This window comes from Neomonachus schauinslandi, chromosome 4 (genome assembly GCF_002201575.2).
Source record: "Neomonachus schauinslandi chromosome 4, ASM220157v2, whole genome shotgun sequence".
Classification (NCBI taxonomy): Eukaryota; Metazoa; Chordata; class Mammalia; order Carnivora; family Phocidae; genus Neomonachus; species Neomonachus schauinslandi.
The window spans coordinates 52217452-52239667 of NC_058406.1; the positions used below are offsets into that span (position 1 = coordinate 52217452).

The 22216-nt window shown below is 43.4% G+C and overlaps 1 pseudogene; it reads right to left on the bottom strand.

Moving 5' to 3' along the window:
- Positions 1–2419: 2419 nt before the first annotated feature.
- LOC110571826 lies at positions 2420–20260 on the bottom strand (annotated as a pseudogene).
- Between the last annotated feature and the right edge of the window lie 1956 nt (positions 20261–22216).

Here is a 22216-nt window from a genome sequence, read left to right on the forward strand (position 1 = left end):
GCTACACCAATTGTCAGATTCTTACAGGCCTGTACTTCCCAAAGAGAGCCCACCCACAAGTCCCAATTTGAGAAGTCTTCTCTTCCTTCTCAGAGTCTGAACTAAAGTAGGTAATAGGAACTATAAACAAATGGGTAGGAAGCTTGGCTTGAGTAATCACATCTCTGCGCTGTCATGCAAAAAAGCGTGAACTTAGAGTGAAAAGACTTGACTTTGAGTCCTGACTCTGCAGGCAAGATGGGAGATATTGGGCAAGTCATATTTCCTGACCCTCAGGGTCCTCTCCTATAACATACGGTTATAGCCCTTTCCTACTTCAGGAATTCCTTCCTTAGGAGAACTACATAAAATAATGCCTGAACATGCTCTGTAATTCTTAAAGAATTGCAAATGTGTGATGGTTTCAGTAGGAACTTAGAGTGCCTATCCACCATGTTCCTTTCTTTGGGAAGAGTCCCCATCACGCCCTTCCACAGGTGAACCCAGGAAGCCATATTTGAAATAATCATCGTGATGATAATTTAAAAAACAGGAGCCACAGTTTGGGATGATGAAAAAGCTCTAAGGATGGATAGTGGTTATGGTGACACAACAGTGTGAATATACTTAATGCCACTGAATTGTACCCTTAAAAATGGTTAAAATGGTAAATTTTATGTTATGCATATTTTTCCATAATACAAAACTTAAAAAAAAAACTAAGAGCCAACACATATCGAGGACTTCTTACATTCCTTGACAAGGGATATTTTATTTCATCTTCCCAATAACCTCATGCAGTAGGTGCCACTGTTACATACAGACGGGCAAACAGAGACACAGGGAAGCCAAGGAATGGACCCAAGGCTACATGGCTAGTATGGGGTAGGGTTTGATTTGAATCTAGGCAGATGTCAGAGCCTTTCCTCCACCCTCTCCACCAATCAGAGGAAAGCACAAATCACAAAGTCTGGGGAGCCTAGCTAATCATATTCTTGCTTAGGAATTTGATAAAAGAGATACAAAAATTTTGACCGGATAATAGTTGGCTCTGGACTCTTCTGACAGAGACCTGGTGTCTCTGGCTCCAAGGCAAGTCAAAGTCCTGTATGAGTCAAAGCTATAAGGAAACCAGGAGCAGGCAGGGAAAGGCAATCTAAAGAAAACAAGAGACCAGAGAGGGAAAATGAGGAGTTCTGGATAACTTTCCAATTCCTACGTGTGCCTTGCATTTTGTATCTATATGTTTATCAGTAAAACTTCTTTGACTTAGGCTGCTCCAATGAGCTATATAATTTGCAACTAAATGAGTTCTAATTTTTCAATAAAGTATTTCAAGAGTAAAGAGAAGCTGTGTATGCAAAAATAACTAGAGTATTGCTTTTATAATAATTAAACATTGGAAAGAACTGAGCCACCCAACAGCTAGGAAATAATAAATCACACAATGGCCAGTCAATGGAATATTATGTAATCATGAAAATGCACAAACAGAAAAACTGTATATGAGTTGAATGATTACAATAGGGAAAAAAAAATATAGCCACCTTGGTGGCTCAGTCAGTTAAACATCTGTCTGCCTTCGACTCAGGTCATGATCCCAGAGTTCTGGGATCAAGCCCTGTTTTGGGCTCCCTGCTCAGTGGGGAGCCTGCTTCTCCCTCTCCTCCCTGCTCATGCTCTCTTCACTATCTCTGTCTTTCTCTCTCTCAAATAAATAAATAAAATCTTTTTTAAAAAATTGGGAAAATATATTGAACGCTGTGATGGTAGGAAAGAAGTATGTTGTATGTGCGTGTCTAAGTGTGTGTGTGTGTGTGTTCTATATTGTTAAAAAATTGCATTAAAATTTTCCCCTCTCCAGCCAGCTTCATTTCAGTATTCCTCTAAATCAAATTTAATCTACATTGAGATCTCACTCCCATAACATTTAATTTTCATAATCATTGGGGTTTCTTCCCTCTCTGTGCAATCAGGCATTCAGAAAGCCAGGGGATGTGCTAGTTAGTCACAGTGGTCACCAGTTGATACTGTTCCTTCTGCTCCCTAATGATGCTTTCAAGCACCATCTTCCAATATCCATCAAGTCTGGGTAGACTTAAGGATGAACTGCTCAGCCATTCACTCCACCAATCTCAGATACTGCGTTCTGCTCACCAAGCCACAATCCATAAAGTCCAGCTTCCTTGTCTCATACCTGCTCTCTTTCCCACTCTTTCCCGGTTCCTCTTGTTGCCTGTCCTAAAACTTTGCTTTCCATTTTCTTGCTTTTTTTTAAAATAAGAACCTTATTGCTAGGATTTACATACCATCCCATTCACCCATTTAAAGCATACAACTCAACGGTTTTCAGTATATACACAGAATTGTTCAGCTACCACCATAGTCAATTTTAGAACATTTTTATCATCCCCCAAAGAAATCCCCTACCCATTATCAGTCATTCCCCATTTTTCTCCAGCTCCCCTACTCCCTGAAGCCCTAGACACAAAAATCACATTAAATTGTTGAGAAAAGTTAGAGGGCTCTTAAAAATCTCCTCTCTTAAAATATTTGATAGAATAATCTAGTTTCCTAACTGGAAGTAATTTTAGAAGTCATTTAGTATAATTTTTCATTTCTCACCTTCTAAACACTTTTAGTGACAAGGAGCTCTCTGCCCTCTAGTATAAAGTAACTGCAAAGTGGCTGCCCGCACTCTTGCTTGAACATCTCTGGGAACAGAAGTGCCAAAGTGTCTTGGGTTGACTTATTACAAAGTTCTCCCTCATGTTTGTTTGCTTTAGCTGCCACACAATTGTACGTTAGTTTCAGGTGTATAACACAGTGATTTGACAAGTGTATACATTATGCTATGTTCACAAGTGTAGCTACCACCTGTCACCTTATCATGTTCCTACAATATCATTGACTATATTCCTCATGCTGTGCCTTTTATTCCCATGACGTATTCATTCCATAACTGGAAGCCTGTATCTCCCACTGCCCTTCACCCATTTTGCCCCTCCTCCAACGCCCTCTTCTCTGGCAACCATCAGTTTGTTCCCTCACGTTTTTTCTGTAGTTTTCCCCCTTTCGTTCTAGTCCTCTTGGGGTCAAGTCTATCCCATCTTCCCCCCTGATATTTCCATTTATCACTGCAACAGACAATTGCTCTGAAAGACAATCACTCATCACAGCTCCCTCTCCACTGGAAAAATACTTGAAAATTCATTCTTGGAGCATCTTGGACCACAAGCTTCTCTGTGGGCAGAAAATGATGACCAGTGTCACAGGGAAAAAGCAGACACGCATGCATGCACGCGCACACACACACACACACGCACCTGTGCATACACGAACAGAAGGATGAAAAGAGAAGAGCACCAGAAGAGAGTAGGGGCCAATGGCAAATGGAAAACCCAGCAAAGGGGTCATGGGAAAACAGCCCTGACTGTGCGAAGTGAAGACCGACTCCCCATCCCCCAGCAGATCTTTTTTCTTTCTGTCTCTGGAATAGGTGATACCATAACCATAGCTGTGTTATGTCTTAGCATACCAGACGCCCATGGAATCAAAACAAATGAAAAGACTGCTTAAGCTAGTTTGGAAAAAATAGGTAGTTTGGATAAACTGACTAGTCAATCTCCCATGTAAAGCTGTTAGCAGGCTATCTGGGAGAATGCTGGGGTAAGATGCTGCCCCACAGGGATAACCTTTTGTTCTAACCAGCATCATCAGCATATTTTGGATAGGAAAAGATAACTTTCAGCTACTGCAATGACAAAGAGGAAGGGGACACAGGAGCACTCTAGGAAACATAAGATATTCAAAAGTCTTGGAAAAAATTAGGCAAAAAACAAAAAAGCAAAAATACGGACAATATACCTAGCCACCCAGCTTGAGGAGACCCTCAGTCATGAACACATTTTACACATATGTACCCATCCCCACATACATCATAAGAGGATAAATCCAAATGTTTGCTCTCTTTGGAATTTTCATGGCAAATCTGAGTTTAGACAAAAGCGAAGACCTCTCTGGATCTAAACAATCTTAGGAGGCAGCCATTTCTCCCCATTTTAGCCAATGCTGCTCCTATATTTGTCTGAGCCCCTCATAATTGGGCACCAGAATTCATTCTTCTTATTCCTGAAATTTAAATCACTACTAGATCTTCCTATCCAATCTAACTTTCCCTGTAATGTAAGTACCTCTTTTGGGCTCCTGTGCTTTTAGTAATAAAGCATCACCAAACAGCAGTAATTAAAAGATGTTCAGAAGTTAGAAAGTAAGAAGAGAGTAATATAAACACAATAAAGAAATGCCTGTTACTCTCATATGATTTCTCTGAGACTGGGGCTAAGGATCCTTCTAGCTTTCAAGGGTATGTATTAAAGAAAGACTGTAATTCAAGGTACCGCAATCTTTGCTCACAAGAGTGAAAAAAGACAGTGCTACTCAGGGATGGCTGTAGAACTTACTTACTGATGAGTAACGGGTCATTTTTAGAGCATTTGAAAGCATCAGCCTTCAAGAGGTTTCTATCTGGGCATCGTGGGTCAGCACACATTTGCTAACGCACATACCAAGCGATGAGGACTGAAAGCAGGTTTTTCCAACCACTGCAGACAAGCAGAGCCATGCAAATGAGGACATTCATCAAGGTCACTTTTTCTTCAGATGTCCCAGTTTCAGGATCACAGAATTTACCAGTTTTAACGCCTGACAACACCCAGCATTCCACTTTCCTTCCTCAATAAAAGGACGTGTAAGAACCACCGGACTAGGCTTGACAAGTGTGCATCTGGGAAAATTACAGTCGTTGCCCTCCGCTCCAAATCCTGCACTTAGAACCTGTATTATAATCCAGCTCTTAATCAGAATGGATTCTGCTACAGCTTAAATTACCAGGCATCCCTTCCAAGCCACCCCAGTGAAACCTGTGTGACCCACTGGATTAAAATTCATTTGACATGTGGCAGTGCCCAAAAAGGAGAGTGCCTGCCATAGGAGGGAAATGCAGGGCACGAGGCAGGAGTACACAAAATCAGTAACACATTTTCAGAAAGTGGGGGTTTGGGGGGAGAGGGAAGAGAAAGAAACAAAATGTCCCAATAATTTAATGGCAAGGCTGGAAGAGAGCATTTACAGCTATTCCAGGACTCTCCAACAGAAAGCTTTTCCTGGATGCACTGTCATTCCTAATACTGACATAGCTCTCAGGCGACAGCTCTGACTTGTACACACGGTCACAATGCCTTTCACACAGCATGAGGAGAGCATACCAGAAGGCTCAAGAGGCATCTGTACAGTGCACAGCAAAACGAGAAGCTGACACCCCTCTGGAAAACTCCATTAAAACACACCATTGGCTGGGGCGCCTGGGTGGCTCAGTCATTAAGCATCTGCCTTCTGCTCAGGTCATGATCCCAGGGTCCTGGGATCGAGCCCCGCATCTGGCTCCCTGCTCAGCGGGAAGCCTGCTTCTCCTGCTCCCACTCCCCCTACTGGTGTTCCCTCTCTCGCTGTGTCTCTCTCTTCGTCAAATAAATAAATAAAATATTTAAAACACATACACACACACACACACACCCCATTGGTCTATTACTAAGTCACATTGTCCATTTTTCTGCTTTATAAAGTCAGAGATGCCGGAGGGCATCTAGCAGAATCAGTCCCCCAGGGGAGGGTGCTAAGGGGGACCATGCAGCCAAGGGACGTCCCTTCAGTGAGCAGAGGGAAGGACGGGCTGGAGACCTCCCGTCCATTTCAGACAAACACACGGCCATCCACATTCGGGCTGTGGTTGCTAGGTCTCTGCCAGTCGTATTCTATAGTGAAATAATACACTCCTGACACCACACAGACCACAGGCCCACTGATTTCCTTCCCACCGGGTACTGTTGCCTCAACACGGCCAGGATGGGATTCTCCCAGCAACAGGATGCCGAACCCTTCCACAGCCAAATAACCCACTTGCCACCATTTTTGTTTGCGTCATCTTCCCACAATGGCTTCATTCCTTCTTTGAAGAGAAGGAAGCCACTGTGGCCTGTCAGATTCCAGGGAGGTACCACGTGGAGGCTGTAAAGCCTTCTGGACTGTTCCACAGAGTCAGAGGAGCCCGTCTGTTAGATGTTCTGTTCGCAGTTCTGGGAGCGGGTGGGATGGCGGTGGTTCTCCTGGGCACCACACAGTGTGCTGCGGGGATGCTCTGCTGGTCCAAAGGCAACAGCCTTCCCCTTGCCACTGCACTGGCTCCTGTCTCATTCCGCTTCTCCTTCTCACCATCTTCCGACGTGCTCTTCGTTCTGCTCAGGGTCCCCACCCTTACCATCTTTCAAGGCCTCGAGCTTCCTCGCTGCCAAGGTCACCCCTGCTTCCCAAAGTGAGTCTATCACTTGTTTTTTTTTTTTTTTTTTTTTTAAGATTTTATTTATTTGACAGAGAGAGGCACAGCGAGAGAGGGAACACAAGCAGGGGGAGTGGGAGAGGGAGAAGCAGGCGTCCTGCTGAGCAGGGAGCCCCATGCGGGGCTCAATCTCAGGACCCCGGGATCATGACCTGAGCCGAAGGCAGACGCTTAAGGACTGAGCCACCCAGGCGCCCCTCCTTGCTTTGCTTTTTTAAGATTTTATTTATTTATTTGAGAGAGAGACAGAGAGAGCACAAACCAGGGGAGGAGCAAGGCAGAGGGAGAGGGACAAGCAGATGCTTAGCTGACTGAGCCACCTAGGTGCCCCCATTTCCTTTCTTTTCTTTTTTTTTTTTAAGATTTTATTTATTTATTTGACAGAGAGAGACAGCGAGAGAGGGAACACAAGCAGGGGGAGTGGGAGAGGGAGAAGCAGGCTTCCCGCCAAGCAGGGAGCCCGATGCGGGGCTCGATCCCAGGACCCTGGGATCATGACCTGAGCCAAAGGCAGACGCTTAATGACTGGGCCACCCAGGCACCCCTTCTCCGCCCCATTTATACCCTTTCATTTTTTATTTCTGTCTGTGTATATCTTCAAAAGCTGTTTTTATAATTCTTTGGGAGACAGGGCCACTATTTTTTTTTAAGATTTTATTTATTTATTTGACAGAAAGAGACACAGTGAGAGAGGGAACACAAGCAGGGGGAGGGGGAGAGGGAGAAGCAGGCTTCCCGCTGAGCAGGGAGCCCAATGCGGGGCTCGATCCCAGGACCCTGGGACCATGACCTGAGCCCAAGGCAGACGCCCAACCAACTGAGCCACCCAGGCACCCCGAGTCTATCACTTGTTACATGAGAATATTCGGGGCCAGCTTTGTGGGCATGTGCACTATGCAATGGGGCCCTGTGCTCAGAAGCTTCCCACGCTTGGTTTAAAGCTCTGCTGTCATCATTTTGAAATTCTTTTTTTTTTTTTAAGATTTTATTTATTTATTTGAGAGAGAGAGAGACAAGAGAGAGCAAGCACAGGTGGGGAGGGGCAGAAGGAGAGAGAAAGAAAACTGAAGCAGACTCTGAACTGAGCATGGAGCCTGACACGGGGCTCGATCCCACGACCGTGAGACCATGACCTGAGCCAAAATCGAGAGTTGGCTGCTTAACCCACTGAGCCACCCAGGCGTCCCGACTGAAATTCTTAATCATCTTTGGAACCAGGGGGGCCATTCTTTCATTTTGCATTGGATCCCACAAATTATGTAACCTCTCCTGACAATATTTCGAATAGCTTCGTATCAAAACTCTCCATTCATCTGGACATTCTTTTTAATATGACCCGATTTAGGGTCTTTTAAACCTGGTTGTTCTTCTCTGACTTTAGTTCCCAGAACTCCCCACAGACTCTACATATGATTGAGTGAGTGTGGATTACAGGGATGCCTCAAGCAATGCTATTACAGAGGCTCCTAAGATTGTGTATTTGCGGTAATAGAAAGCAATTACTGTTTACTATATGACAGGCATTATGTCAAGCACGCTACATGTGTTACTGACCTTATCACAATCCTCCTAGTTTTTTTTTGTTTTTTAAAGATTTTTTATTTATTTGATAGAGAGAGACAGAGAAAGAGAGAGAGAGAGAGTGACGCACAAACAGGGGGAGTGGCAGGCAAAGGGAGAAGGAGACTCCCTGCTGAGCAAGGAGCCCACATGGGACTCATCCCAGGACCCTGGGATCATGACCTGAGTCGAAGGCAGACGCTTAACCGACTGAGCCACCCGGGCGCCCCAGCACAACCCTCCTAGTTAAGAAACAGATTTATTCCCAGTTTTCAGGTGAGAAAACTGTGGCTTAGAGAGGTTACCCAACTTGCCTCAGATTGTAGCCATAGGTGGCAGAGAACTCCAACCCAGGCCTGACCGAAGGACCCTTCCACACTACGCTCTGCTATGGTTTCTCCCAAGTTACTACAGTTATAGAGGCGCTGACTCTTTGGGAGGCTGGATGCTGCCCATACGGAGCTGTTACCAATTCTGACTTCTGTCAACTAATTTTCATCTAGGGTGATTCCGCTGCCTGCTCTGTGGGGGCTGACTGGGCTACTCCCACACGGCCATTTCCTATTCCAGGTTCATGCTGTTAGGCTCTTTTCTGAGGTGCCCTTCCAAGCTTAGTCTCTATATTGGTTTCTAATTGCTGCTGTAACAAATTAGCACAAATTTAGTGGCTTAAAACAACAAATTTATTATCTCACAGTTTTGCAGGTCAGACAGCTGGAATGGGCCTCACAGGGCTCAATGAAGGTGTCGGCAGAGGCCCCGTCCTTCTGGAGGCTCTGGGGGTAGTCCATTCTTGGCCTTTTCCAACTTCTGGAGGCTGCCTGCATTCCTCAGCTTGTGGCCATGGCACTCCAACCTCTGCTTCTGTCATGTCTGCTTCTCGGACTCTGACCCTTCTGCCTCCCTCTCATAAGAACCCTGTGATGGCATGGACTACCTGGAAAATTCACAATAGTCTCCCCGTTTTAAGGTCAGCAGATTAAAAACCCTAATCCCACCTAGGATTTCCTCTTGGCACGTAGCATAATATACTCACAGGTTCTAGGAATTAGGACGGGGACATTTTTGTCCATGTCTACACACCACATACACTCGCACACACCCACACCCCTAGCTCCTCATGGGACCTGGATTCCAGGGCCTTCCCCTTCCTACAGATGCTGCTCATCTTCCTATGGATGCATTCTGTTTCTTCTGTGTTCAGTCAATCAACATTTATAAGCCATCTATTGTGAACTAGGCCTTCGGCTGAAGGCAGGGAATACCAAGAAAAAAGACATAGTCCCTGTCCTGAAGGAGCTCGCGTTTTGGTGAAGCTGACAGAAAAATCACAAAAAGACAAGAAAATACAGCAAATCCTGGGATGGAAGGGAGCACAGGAGAGGAAGGGGCACGCAGGACTTGGGGCTTGGGGCTATGCAACTATTCCTGTCCTAGACCCACAAAATCAAGACAGTAGAATTCACCATGGAACATTAAGGATCTGTGATCTGGTCTCTGGTGTCCCTAAAGTATCCGTGCCCAGGGCTGCCAGGCAGAGCCGGGCTGCTCACAGACTGGGAAGCAGAGGAACACGTAAGTCTCCCTCTGTGCTCCCGAAGGCCTCACTTCAGCGCGGGCTCAGTGGCAGCCAGGAGTTACTCATTACCGAGGTGAGGAGGATCACTGCCCAGTGGAACAAGCTTTTATAGTGCTCACGAGGGACGGACTCATCCCCGATGGTTGGTCCTCCCATTTCCCCAGTCTGGACCTGACCTAAAAGAAAGTCTTATTTTGAAAGCTGAAAAGGGAAGACATCGTTAAATACACCAAGAGGTAGTTTAGTTCCTCTCTGAGTCTGAAATGTAGAGTCTGAGGAGGGTGATAGGACTTGTAAGCTTTCGACGAATTTGTTTGTTTTAGATATCATAGCCCAGTTTCCTCGATGTGCCTGATGACTGACCTTTGTTCCTACTCTTATCATAAGAAACCCAGAGGCTATCATCTGAGTCTCTAGCTCAAGCCCACAGACTTCTCACAGGAACCGGACCTTATTTCCAGCTCAGCACTGAACTCTACTGTCTCCTTTCAGAAACACAAGTGTGTCTGTCTATCTATCTATCTATCTATCTATCTATCTATCTATCTATCTATCTATCTATCGATCGATCTATCTATCATCTATCTATCTATATATTTTCACTTTCATATTTAACCTTCCTGGCTATGAAAAGCCAGGCTCTCTTATTTAGAACACACACACACACACACACACACACACAAATTTCCTTCCCAAACCAAAAAGCTACTTTGATGAGACTGGACTCATGTTATGTCAGGTGACTGTGAAATTCCCAGTATTTGTATAAGGCTTTATAGTTGGCCAAAGATGTTCTCGGCCATTGAATCTTGCTCCTCATAACCACCTTGTGAAACAGTGTCCTCGATGGGGGTCCATTAAGCCCTAAGAAACTTTCAAAGCCGTAGCCCCCTGTGAGAACGCTGACTAAATGGGGACTTTCCATTTTTTCACTAAGTTGTATAAAATAAATTCAGCCCTTCATCTACAAAGGACTAAACCAGAAATCAGTTTTATTCTCTGCTTATAGTCCCATATCTGCTCTATGGCCATCAGCCTCAACCTGAATACCTCTAGTGACATGGTCATCACCTCTTAAGACAATCTCCATCTTTGGTTGTTTCTGACTGATGGGCAGACAGAGAAGTTTATAGTTTAGGGACATTTTTGTCCATGTCTACACACCACATACACTCGCCAACACCCACACCCCTAGCTCCTCATGGGACCTGGATTCCAGGGCCTTCCCCTTCCTATAGATGCTCCTAGTGCATCTACAAGAGGGCCCGCAAGAAAGGACACCTTCATGGGGTTTGGTGTGAGCCCATTACAGTTTTTCTGTATTGGAAATGGCCAACGAACCCAATCAGATCCTTTCTCTTGGACAATATGAATGACAGGGAATCACAGAAAAGGTAGGCCACTGAATCTAATGTCTTTCCCTTCCAAATAATGCACGAGGCCTTCTGTTTATCCCAATCCTTGAAGTACTGGGACTTGGAGTTACTGTGACTAAAGAGGACACTGCCTCACATCAATGTAATACAACTCCATTAATGAAGAGAATTTGGATGCTTCTCCTCCTTGAAACTTTCAAAAATCAAATATAAAGGTCTAATAAAGGTAAGGACATGAAATCTCAGGAAGATTAAGCAACCCAGAAGTCCCCTGGCTAGGAAGTGGGACAGCTAGCTTCTGAAACCCTGGCTACAGATTTTAGTTAACTAAAAACAAAACAAAACAAAAAAACCTAACTGAAAATTTAAAAAAATTAAAACTAAATAAAAAAATTTTAATGTATGTTTTTAGATAATAAAAACAAAAACCTGTAACACAACTTGGATGAATCTCTGGGGAATTATGCTGAGTAGAAAAAAAGCCAATTCCAAAAGGTTACTATATATGATGCCATTCATATAACATTTTTGAAATGATGACATTTTAGACAGGGAGGCTAGATTAGTGGTTGCCGGGGAGAGATGGGGACAGGGGTGGGAGTGGTGGTCAACAGACTTTGACTCTGAGCTGGGTGGTATGGACATTGTTCCTTCTGCCCAGAGCCAAAGCAGTGCGAGTTTTAGGTCAGATGTTCTTCAATGAGCCAACACACAGGAAAGGCCTGGCTTCCAGAGCAATTTCTCAACTCACTGTCTACCCCAGAGAAATTAAGCCAAGTTGTAAGTTTTTCGAATGGTTAGTGTGACATTAAGATTTATACACAGGTACTTGCCTGGGGAAAAAGAATGTTTACAGCAGCTTAGTGTTGCAGGGTCAACTGGACTTGCAGGTGACAATGAAGATTGATGACAACCTACAAACCATCGCATCTGGTTTGTGGAAAGGCAGGGTGACCAGATGGCTTGGGAAGTGAAGCCTGAGAAAAGAGCAATTCCAGCTAGGTACAGCTCAGTTCTTTCTGAGCTTTTGACTGCTCACAGCCAACAGGTCAATGGCAAGGGCAAAGAGGTACATGCAGTCTGGCAGACAGTGCAAGAGAGGAGTGACAAGAAAAGAGACAGCAGAGGACATGTATAGAATTTGCAGCTTGAAGAGACTGTTTGGGCTCTGCCTCTTAGAGACTGAGAGGCTATGAGCGAGTCTCAGTCTCTCTGTTTCTGATTCCTTATTTGCAAAACAGAGCAATGAACCCTTGCTGGCCTACATTACTAGTTGGTTGGGACGAAAAAATGGAATAATGTAAGTAATAAATATTCTATGAACACGTACATTCTTTGCAAATGCAAAGAATAGTAATGTGATTTGGCAAGATTCCTACTGGTGGTCTCTAAGTTTCTGGACCTATGATTTGGCAAGTAAACAAATTCCGCCTGAAGGCTGATGGGTCTGTGGCCCTCAGGTGAGCATCACTAAATGATCAGGTCTTGACAGCAGCCACTGCACTTCCCATCAATTCATGGATGGGGTCATATACCATGGGAGAGCAAGGGAGCATGATGGGCTCCATCTGAGCTGAGCTCTAGTAACTTCAGCCAGCTTCCTACCATACTTCCATAGCAGATCCTTGGTCCAAAGCTATGCATATAGAAAGCCTTTAATAATGAATGAACACTCATCTAATTTGGTGAGGGTTCTTTTCGTTTCTACTTATATAATTTGGGAAATCACTGCTTTGGGAAATGCTGCACAGGAGAGGGGAGACTATCATGGTGGGTAACAGTCTAGGCAGAGACCCTGTGGGAGGGAGGCACTTCGGGTTGAGTTGAAAACCCTCTTTGAGAAGTGGCATAATGGGGCAGAAAGCATGTTGGCTCTAAATGCAAGTAGCTGTGTGACAAAGACCTAGCTTCATCTCCTTTGAGTCATGGTTTTCTCACCTATAAAATGGTCATGACAATAGTGCTCTCCTCACAGAACTGTCCTGAAGACTAAATGAGATAAACAGATACAGCACAGCTGGTGCAGAGTAGAAACACAGTAATTCGGATCCTTTCTTTCTTCGAAGGATAGGAAGAAGATACCGTAACTCCTTTAAAATACCTTCTTGTCCATGTTTTTCAGAGATAATGAAAACAGGGGCCTTGGCTAGCTAAGCTTATCCTCTTTGTGGCTCCTGAGAATGCACCTTATCAAACATGGGATTTGGAGGCAAACATAGACTCATATTCCTGCTCCACCAATTACAAGGTATGTGGTCTTAGGCATGTTAGCTAATCTCTCCCAATCTCTGTCTCCTCAGTGTAACACAGAGTTCAATAATAGCTATGAATATGGCTGTTCAGAAAGTTAAACAGGTAGTAAATGTAGAATGTCTTGAGACATCGTCTAACACATAGTCTGAGTGCAATCAATGCCTCTCCTCAAAACTACCGTGGGTGTGGCAGCAGGTGTGCACAGAGAAATGAAGGACAGAATGTCCACAGACATCACTATTATTTTTCTTAATCATCACTAATACTTGGTTCCATCTGTGCAGTATGTTCCTCCCACTTGAGATCCACAATAGTTCACACTAAAGGCCTTCTGGATGGCAGATGAGCCAACGGGGTAGTGTGGCTGCCAAGAAAGGACGGATGGAACCCTCACGCCACACCTGGACTACTGCATGACACATTTACATTGGACATGAATGAACTGGAGAGCATGCCAAAGGGAGCAAGCAGGATGGGAAAGTGGCTGGAAAAATGCCACGTGAGAAATGTCTGAGGGACAGGGACAAGAAAAACTGAAGAGTGGGTACAACCAAACCGATGTTTGAAGGAACTGATAGGTCAAAGGATGACTTCATTTATTCTGTCATTCCCTGGAGAGCAGAACTCAGACCACTGGGTCGAAGTTACTTGGGGATACAATTCAAAGACTTTTCTGACAAGGCAGCTGTCTAGCAGTGGAGAGGGCTGTCCACCAAAGGAAGGATTGAGTCCCAGAGCCTGGCTCTTAGGAGCAGAGGTGGGTAAGCTGGCATGGACATCCCCCCAGGTCCTTCACAACTTGCAAGTCTATCTCAGGAGAGGCCCATGACTGCTCCAACAGAAGCAGCCTTGAATTAGCAAGTCATTTATAAAACCCAGTTCCTTCAGTGTATTATAAATCTTGGGGGGCACTGCAAGAGGATATAGGGGAAAGACATCTTATTTACCTCAATACTAGCTATAGTTTCTACGCTACATGAAAGGCCCAATCTATGTATTTCACAAACACATAATGCTTAACACCTCTCAGGAGGGTACCTGAAGTGCCAAACCAACCTCTTTCTCATGTTCAGTTTCTCATTCCAGAAACAATATAGTGGAGAAAGGAAGCTATAACCACTAATGTTTAAAAATGGACTTCGAAGTAAAGAAATAACGGCTTCGTATTTGAGCACATTAGTTAATACCACAAACTTCAGTTTGCATACACGTAAAATGGGGATGATAGTGATATTTACCTCCAAGGACCGTTCATACATTCATTCAACAGATATCTGAGCATGAATTATGGACCAGGCCTGGTTCCACTTGCTGGGAACTTACATCACTGAGCTAACAAGACACACAGCCCTTGCAGAGCTTACATTCTGGTTGGGGGGAGATGGCAATATACACGGTAAGTAAACTGGAGTATATTAGTATGAACATACCATGCAAAAGTGCTATGAGAAAATTGAGCAGGGATAGGGACAGGGCAGAGACGGCGGCAGTTTCTAAGAAAGGATTCAGTAAGCTAATGCAATGAAAGTTACTGCGGGGATAGGTTCAGTGTTAGCTATTATTACCGTGGAGACTTCTGAGCTTGCAGGCCCTGCAGTTAAATGCATCATCCTGTCCTGAATCACTGAATAGGTGATATGTATTCAAAATCAAAACCAAAAGGGAGTGGATCCCAGTATTGTTTTCAAGTGGAAAAAGCAATGAAAATGTCATGACTCTGGCGTTCCGGCATTGCCTCATTTATACCAGGGTGCTGTTAAGAATCTCTAGGAAATACAGGAATGCAAAAACTGGGGCTTGAACGAAATTACACCAGGTGAGTGACCTAACTTTTCTAAGCTTTAGTTTTTCCCCTACGTTTGACCAGGGCTATCGTTAACATTTAGTAAACACACAGGTAAAGTGCTGGGCACACAGCAGGTACAGTTAGCTTAATTATCATTGTCCAAACTCATCCGAATTTTCACATTTTCACTGTGTTCAGAATGAAAAAACAAGGCCGTACTCCTCAGGAAGGAACACCCCACAATCACATGTTGCTAGGAATTGGCCTAAGGTCACTTGTTATGAGAATAAACCAGGAAAACATAAGGAAGCGTTCAACTGATTAAATGTTCGGTCCAGTCCTCAGCCTTGCTAACTCCTTGGCTGCAGTCTTCAGAATTCCAGAAGATACAAACAAAAGACACACTGATTCACTCAAAACAGTTCTTCATACAAATCTGAGGATTTAGCCAAAAAGCAGTCCAAAAGGATTTATGAAGTGTGCTTCCCTCTACAGAGCGTGCAAGTCAGGGAGACACACAGGCTCCCTTTAATCAGCCCTATTTTCCCAGAGACCTCTGTAGCATCGTCCCTCTGCTTCTTACCACTCTGATTGAGAGTCTCGGGAAATGAGAATTTAATTTGTTCTGTGTTGAACTTTTTCTCATGGGGACTTTACAAGGAAGGAGCTCTTTCTGTTTTCCCCTATCAGTCCCACTTCTACAAGTTCTGAAGTAAAGGAAAGCTTTGAAGTGTTTATTGGTGTTAATGCCTTTTCTACTAGCCATCCCCAAGTTGAGAAGGCTATTTCTAGAATCAAAGTCCTCCACTCACTCCTAGATAGCACAGTAACCCCTTCTCTGCTTATGAGAGCCTTGCATCCAGCAATCTGCCCCTTCCAGGGATTGCTGTGACCCTCTGACACTTCAAAAGGAATAAAGAGGGACAAAGGTGTGGGCTTTGCTGGGTCTAAGTCAGTGCTTCTCAAATAATCTGTGGTGAAAGACCAGTTTGTTCTTATTTCCAATCCATCATAGACTGGTAATTGTCATAAAATACAATAAAAATTAACTGCTAGGAAAAAATTTAAAGACATAAAGTGCAAGCCAATGTTTTATTACTAGATTCAACGGTCATAAAATTACTGTCACACTGTGAAATTTTTCAATGTTTATTCACAACTTCTGTATTTTATCTAGCTGTGGATTGCAGCACTGATTGGTCACCGGTGAGCCATGCACACTCCACTTGAAATGAAACACAAAGCCAACTTACCCCCTTGCCCTACAAAATATTTAAGTGCAGTGGTTGACACCTAGTAATCACTCACTAAATATGAGCTACTGCTCTTCTCCCCAGGCCAGTGAGATGAGGGGATACATTAACCAGGAGACTGAGATGGATGAGTTCCTACACTGTCGCTACTGACCTCGGAGAAGTGTCTTCACCGTGCTGAGCGTTAGTTCCAAAATGTAAAATACACAATGAGATGATCTAGAGTCTACCATCTAAATCAGTGACTTGTGAATTTAATGCATTATGTCCCAGTACACCAACCCACCAACATACACTCAAGCAGGCACCTGCAAAGTTTCATGTAGTATTATCCTTACCACATGGATGCATTCTGATTATTTTGTTTTTTTAAAAATGCTGCTCAAGACATACTTGATTTCAAACCCACAGCTTGAAAAATGCTAGAGCAAATGATCTCTACAGTTCCTCTCCTCAATGATACGGCTAACAAGTAGGTTCCCGTCAGTCATTTACAACTTGATTTCCAGAGAGCAGACATTAAAGTCAGGTGCATGGAAAAGTTTTTGTTGCTTTTGTTGAAGCCAGCTGATTCTACAGTGAGATACTCTTTAAACATTTTTTTTATTCAAGCATAATTACATTTATAGTAGTTTCAGGTTTACATGATTCAACCATTCCATACATTTAACTGTTTGTCAAGATATGTGTACTTAATCCCCTTTATCTATTTCACCCAACCCCCCCCCCACCCCCCCTGAAAGGTAACCTAGAGGCATCACTGGAAAACTCCTACCTGCCCTCCTGCAAGTTTCCTTCAGGCAAATGTGACAGATGATCGTGAACAAATTTCCTTACTGGATTTTGCTGTCTGGCTAAATTTTGGAGAAGGGAGAAGGGGCGGCAGTGGAAGTCCACAGGCCGCTGGAAGTGGTCGGATTGCACCAGTATTTCCACTCCTTCACATGCTAGAAGCAACAGGTGAGGGACTCGGTAGGAAAGGAATACTGACAGGCAGCCTTCTATGCAAGAGGGGATTTTATTATAGTGCTTTTATTCTTTTAATGAATCATTTTAACTTGTGAATTGAAGAATAAAACACGGAATTATTTCCAATGACTTCTTTTGGGCTCTGTATAACCTCCCCTTTCCTCTTGAGTAGTTAAGAACATCTCCAATTGGCCTCCCAATCCAAGTAGCTATGCGTTTCGTTTGGTAACTTTACCCTCGGATTCAGTAGGCTCTGTAGCTCTCTCCAGCTGAGGCAGGTCTTGATGCTCTAGGGGTGTGGGGTGGAGGAGTGAGGTGGTTTCTCTCCCACCTGCACACCTCACCTTCTCCATGAGCTGATTCTTTGGTTGCTTCCTTTCATTACTGTCCTCAGTGAATTTGAGAGCTGGTTCTGAGGAAATGACAGCTTTCAAAAAAGCTCCACCAGAATGCTGGCTTGCCTCCTCGTGAAGTTCAAAAGAGAATCCGGAAATGCCCCCCCCAACCCACCCCGCCACAACCCTTGGTGGGGGTGTTTTCTGCCTGGCTAGAGGCCTGCACTTTGGGATACCATCCATATCCTGGCTCACTCCTGGGAGGGCATATCTGTGACCTCTTTGCTGAGAGGCACAGCCAGGGTTCCCTGCAGGGGTTGTGCGGAGTGCTCTCCTGTTGGGCACTAGCCAGAAAGCTTAAGTCCCCAGCCATTCTCTATGGATTCACTTGAGACCACAGTGTCCAAGAAACCTCGCATCCGTGTCCCACCCAATTTGTCCTCACTTTCCTCTCTCCACTCCTCTTAGCTTTGCAGTCTGGGGATGAGAACCTCTTTCTGGGATAATGCTCACCAATTTTCAGACAAAAGATGATCTCCAAGTTGAACGCACCCATCTCTGAGGGAGGTTCCTCCCAAAGTTGACATCTCTCCTCTTCCAGCCCTTTTACTTGGGTGTGAGGGATGAATGCAATTAAAGAATTGGTTCTACCAAAATGACCTTTTGAAAAAGCTCTGCAGGAAAATGCTGGCCACAGAGCTGCAGTCCTCTGACCAGAGAAAGTGGGGTTTTTTTTTTTTTGTAAGCCTAAATTTTATTTATTTTGTTTTAGTGTAGTTACACATTGTTACATTAGTTGGAAAACTGGACAACTACAAGTAAAACAATGAAAGTGGACCACTTTCTAACACCATACACACAAAATCAAAATGGATTAAGTACCTAAATGTCAAAAGTGAGGATTTTCAACACCTTGTTTTTAGCTGTGAGTTCTTCTCACCTCTTCTTAGAAAACAAGGAAGACTCCACTCAGCATCTCACACTGCCTTAGATTTCTACTGCAAGCCACATTGCAGGCTCTCGTGAACAGCAACGGATAGATACATGGTCCTTGTCCTCAAGGAACTCCCAGTCTAAGGAGACATTAAATACACATAACCCCACACACAGCCATTAATTGCGACAAGCTCTCTGAAGAAAAACCACAGAGTGCCACAAGACTGGACATAGTTGGTGTCAAGAGTCTCTAAGGAATTACTTACTATCTAACCAGAGGCTAAGAAACAACCAGATGGAGTGAATAGCAAGGGTATCCCAGGCAGAAGAAAATGACTTCATTTTCCCATTCATTCCCCAGACTTCATTCCCCAAAGGGTGAGCGAGTCAACTAGGTGCAAAAGATGAAATCAGAGAGGTAGGTGAGAGCCAGCTGCCCAGGACCTCCAGGTACGATAAGGACAATAGTCTTGGTCCCCAAAGTAAAGAAAGCCATCAGAAGGCTTTTTTTTGGTGCCATGATCAAATTTTAAAAGGTAAATTACAGCTGCACAGCTTGAGAGAACATCAGAAGGCAAGAATGGAATGGGGAAGGCGGTGTGTACGGTAGTATGTTTTAAAGCATTTCTACATATGCTAGGTGTAATCCCTTTTCAAAGCCTCACCTACTAAACATTCAAGAGCAAAACTGGATTAACTTGTATTAACTTAATTTCCTATACTTTTCCTGTTCTGGACTCAGACCCTCTCTCTTACCACTCGGCTAGCTGTGTGGCTTAGGGCCCGCCATGAGCCGAGCCTCCTCAGGTTCCTCAATTAGAAGATTTGCATTAGGGTGAAATGAGCACCTGGGTGCTCAACAAACATGGATTCATCTCAAGCAAAAAAGGTAAAAAGAAGTTGTCTTCTATTTGATCCAACTGCTTAAACAAAATTCTGTAAATTACACAAGAGACTGTCCAAAATGCATTTACTAAAGAGTGGCACATTTTATGGTATTAGGATATTAGAATAATTTAAGACTTGCTAGGTGAGTCAGGATTTTTTTTTTTTAACAGATATCAGTGAGTGGTACTAAAATGTAGATTTATGTCTAGACATTTTATTGGCAAACATTTTTAAACTCCTTGACATCCTCCCCATTAAAAAAAAAGGGGTGTCTATATTCCCAATGACATAGCTTCCCAGAAATCTAGTCTTTATCAATGTGACTTTGAGAATTTCCACCCTCCCAGAGGATCTCAACCTCTACAGTAAAAATAGTATGTTATCTACAAAGGGGTGAGCAAAGGTACCACCACTTCTCAGTCTGATGCCCACGGCAGACACTGGGAGACATGGATGGGTGGGTACAGCGCTACTTCCTGTGGACCAGATGTAGCCTCAGGAGTCTCAACGAAGTGCTCTAGGCAGCTACCCCCACTGACCCGAAAATACTCCCAGTCTGAAGGTACTCATTTTCAAAAGGGGGGGGGGGAATGAAGCAATGGGAGTCTAATATAGGTAATATATCTGGAATTCAATTTACAAAGAGCAGAAAATGAAAACAAGTTTCCCACTAAATTGGAACTGTTCTCCACATCTTCCCATTTTCTTAACAGCACTACCCATCTCCTCATAATCTCATGGAAAACAAAGTACAGTAATAGTCCAAATGCATAAAAATATAATCAGCTTACTCCACTCATTTCTATTACGTGAATTGTTTTAACATATATCACATCAGAAGCATGTATTACAACCCCAAACCCTTTCAAACAATTTAAAGAACTCCAGCTGAGAATGTTCCAGGCACATTCTCATACTTGGCACCGTCAATGGGAATCTTCACAATCATCATGTTTTGGAGGTGCCTCCCTTACTCTTGCTCATGCTTAATGAGATTTTGTGTGGTACAAGATTAACTGAACAGGTAATGTGAAAATGAACTGTATGACAGGAATAGCTTATGTAAATATGAATGCAGAGTTTTAAGGAAGCAATTTTTAGGAGGAAAAGTCCTCTACAAGAAGCATAGAAACACAAAGAGACTTGCTGTCTCAAAAATCAATTGATCTGGAAAAAAAAAATCCATTTAATAATGACACATTTATAATTGCCTGGTTATTCAGAAGCAGGTATAGCAAAATATTTGAAATTGGTGTGGCTGGGTCAAGAGCTCACCCCCCTGGCTCCACCTCTGCATGGTATGATCAAGGCAGAATACTGCATGGGATCTGGGTGGGGGCAGTTCCTACAACTACCATCTGATTTCCAAAGCATGGCCCCAAGTAAAGAGCTTTGTGATGAAGTAGATAGGGTCTACAGATGCTTTTTACTCATGGCTAATAAAACATGATCCCCGAGAGAAGATTACTGCTGCCTATTTCTTGTCTCTATGCTTTTACTTCTCTTATTTTCAAATGCAGACATGTAATAACAAATAGAACTCTTTCATGATCAACAGCAAGCCTAGAACACTCCTTCTAATGAGGCTGGTCGTATTTGAGTTACAAGTCCAATTAGGATGTCTAAAAGTTTGATTTATTTAGAGATACTGGAGCTATTCTTTTCAGACACTGTTATTTCTACATTTTGAGAATATGCCACGCTTGAATTTTCCTTTAGTCATCAAAATGGTCACATATGTACACAGAGCTAGCTGCGTGTATATATAATTCATGATACATAGTACATGTGCATATATATATGAGATAATACAATTCCATCTTTACCACAGTTCCAAAGAAGTGGGCAAATGAGGCAACTGGAGCATGGAGAGACCCAGTGAGCCACCCTGATTTCCAGAGATACAGTGTAAAGCCAGCAAGAGGTGCCCCATCACCTCACTACCTGTTGAGGCCCTTTTCCCATTTTTTTAGTACTCACCACCGTAGGCTTCAGTTTCTTTATATTTTACAAAATTTTATAACTATGTTACGTCAGAAACCCTGGAAATATGTCTGTCTACAGACTAGAGTTTAAATGCAAAAAGACATGAAAATTACATTTTAACATTTTAAATTCTTATTTGAAACTGTTATCTTCACACTAAAGACTAAGGAAGAAAGCAATCCACTCCTGTTGTGGGCTGCAACAGTGCTTTTACCCCGGAAGTGACTTTTTTTTTAATTGTAGTAAAATATACATAAAATGTATATTTTAACTATTCTTAAGTGTGCAGTTCTGTGGCATGAAGTACATTCACACTGTTGTGCAACCAGCACCATCCATCTTCATTTTTTCATCTTCCCCAATAACTCTGTCCCCATCGAACATGAGCTCCCCCCGCGCCCCACCACCACCACCAGTCCTGGGCAACAACCATTCCACTTTCTGGCATTAGGAATTTGACTACTCTAGGAACCTCATACCAGAGGAGTTACACAATAGTTATCTTTTTGTGTCTAGCTCATTTCACTTAGCTATCATCAAGGTCCATCCATCCATGTTGTAGCACGTGTCTGCATTTTCTTCTTTTTTAAAGCTGAGTAATATTCCATTGTACCCATACACCTTCTGTTTATCCATTTGTCCATCATTGCTTCTACCTCTGGACTATAGTGAATAATGCTGCTGTGAACCTGGGTGTACAAATACCCGTTTGACTCCCTTCGTTTGGGTATATAACTGTAAGTGGAATGGGATGCTGGATCATACAGTGTTTCTATGTTTAATTCCATTCTTACATACCTAAATGAAGAATGCAATGAATACACCAACCAGACACATTGTGTTTGTTTTAATCAAAGCAGTGGAAAAACAACATCAGATTTTCCTCGCATCACTTCTCACTTAACCTGTTGGAACACCTTAC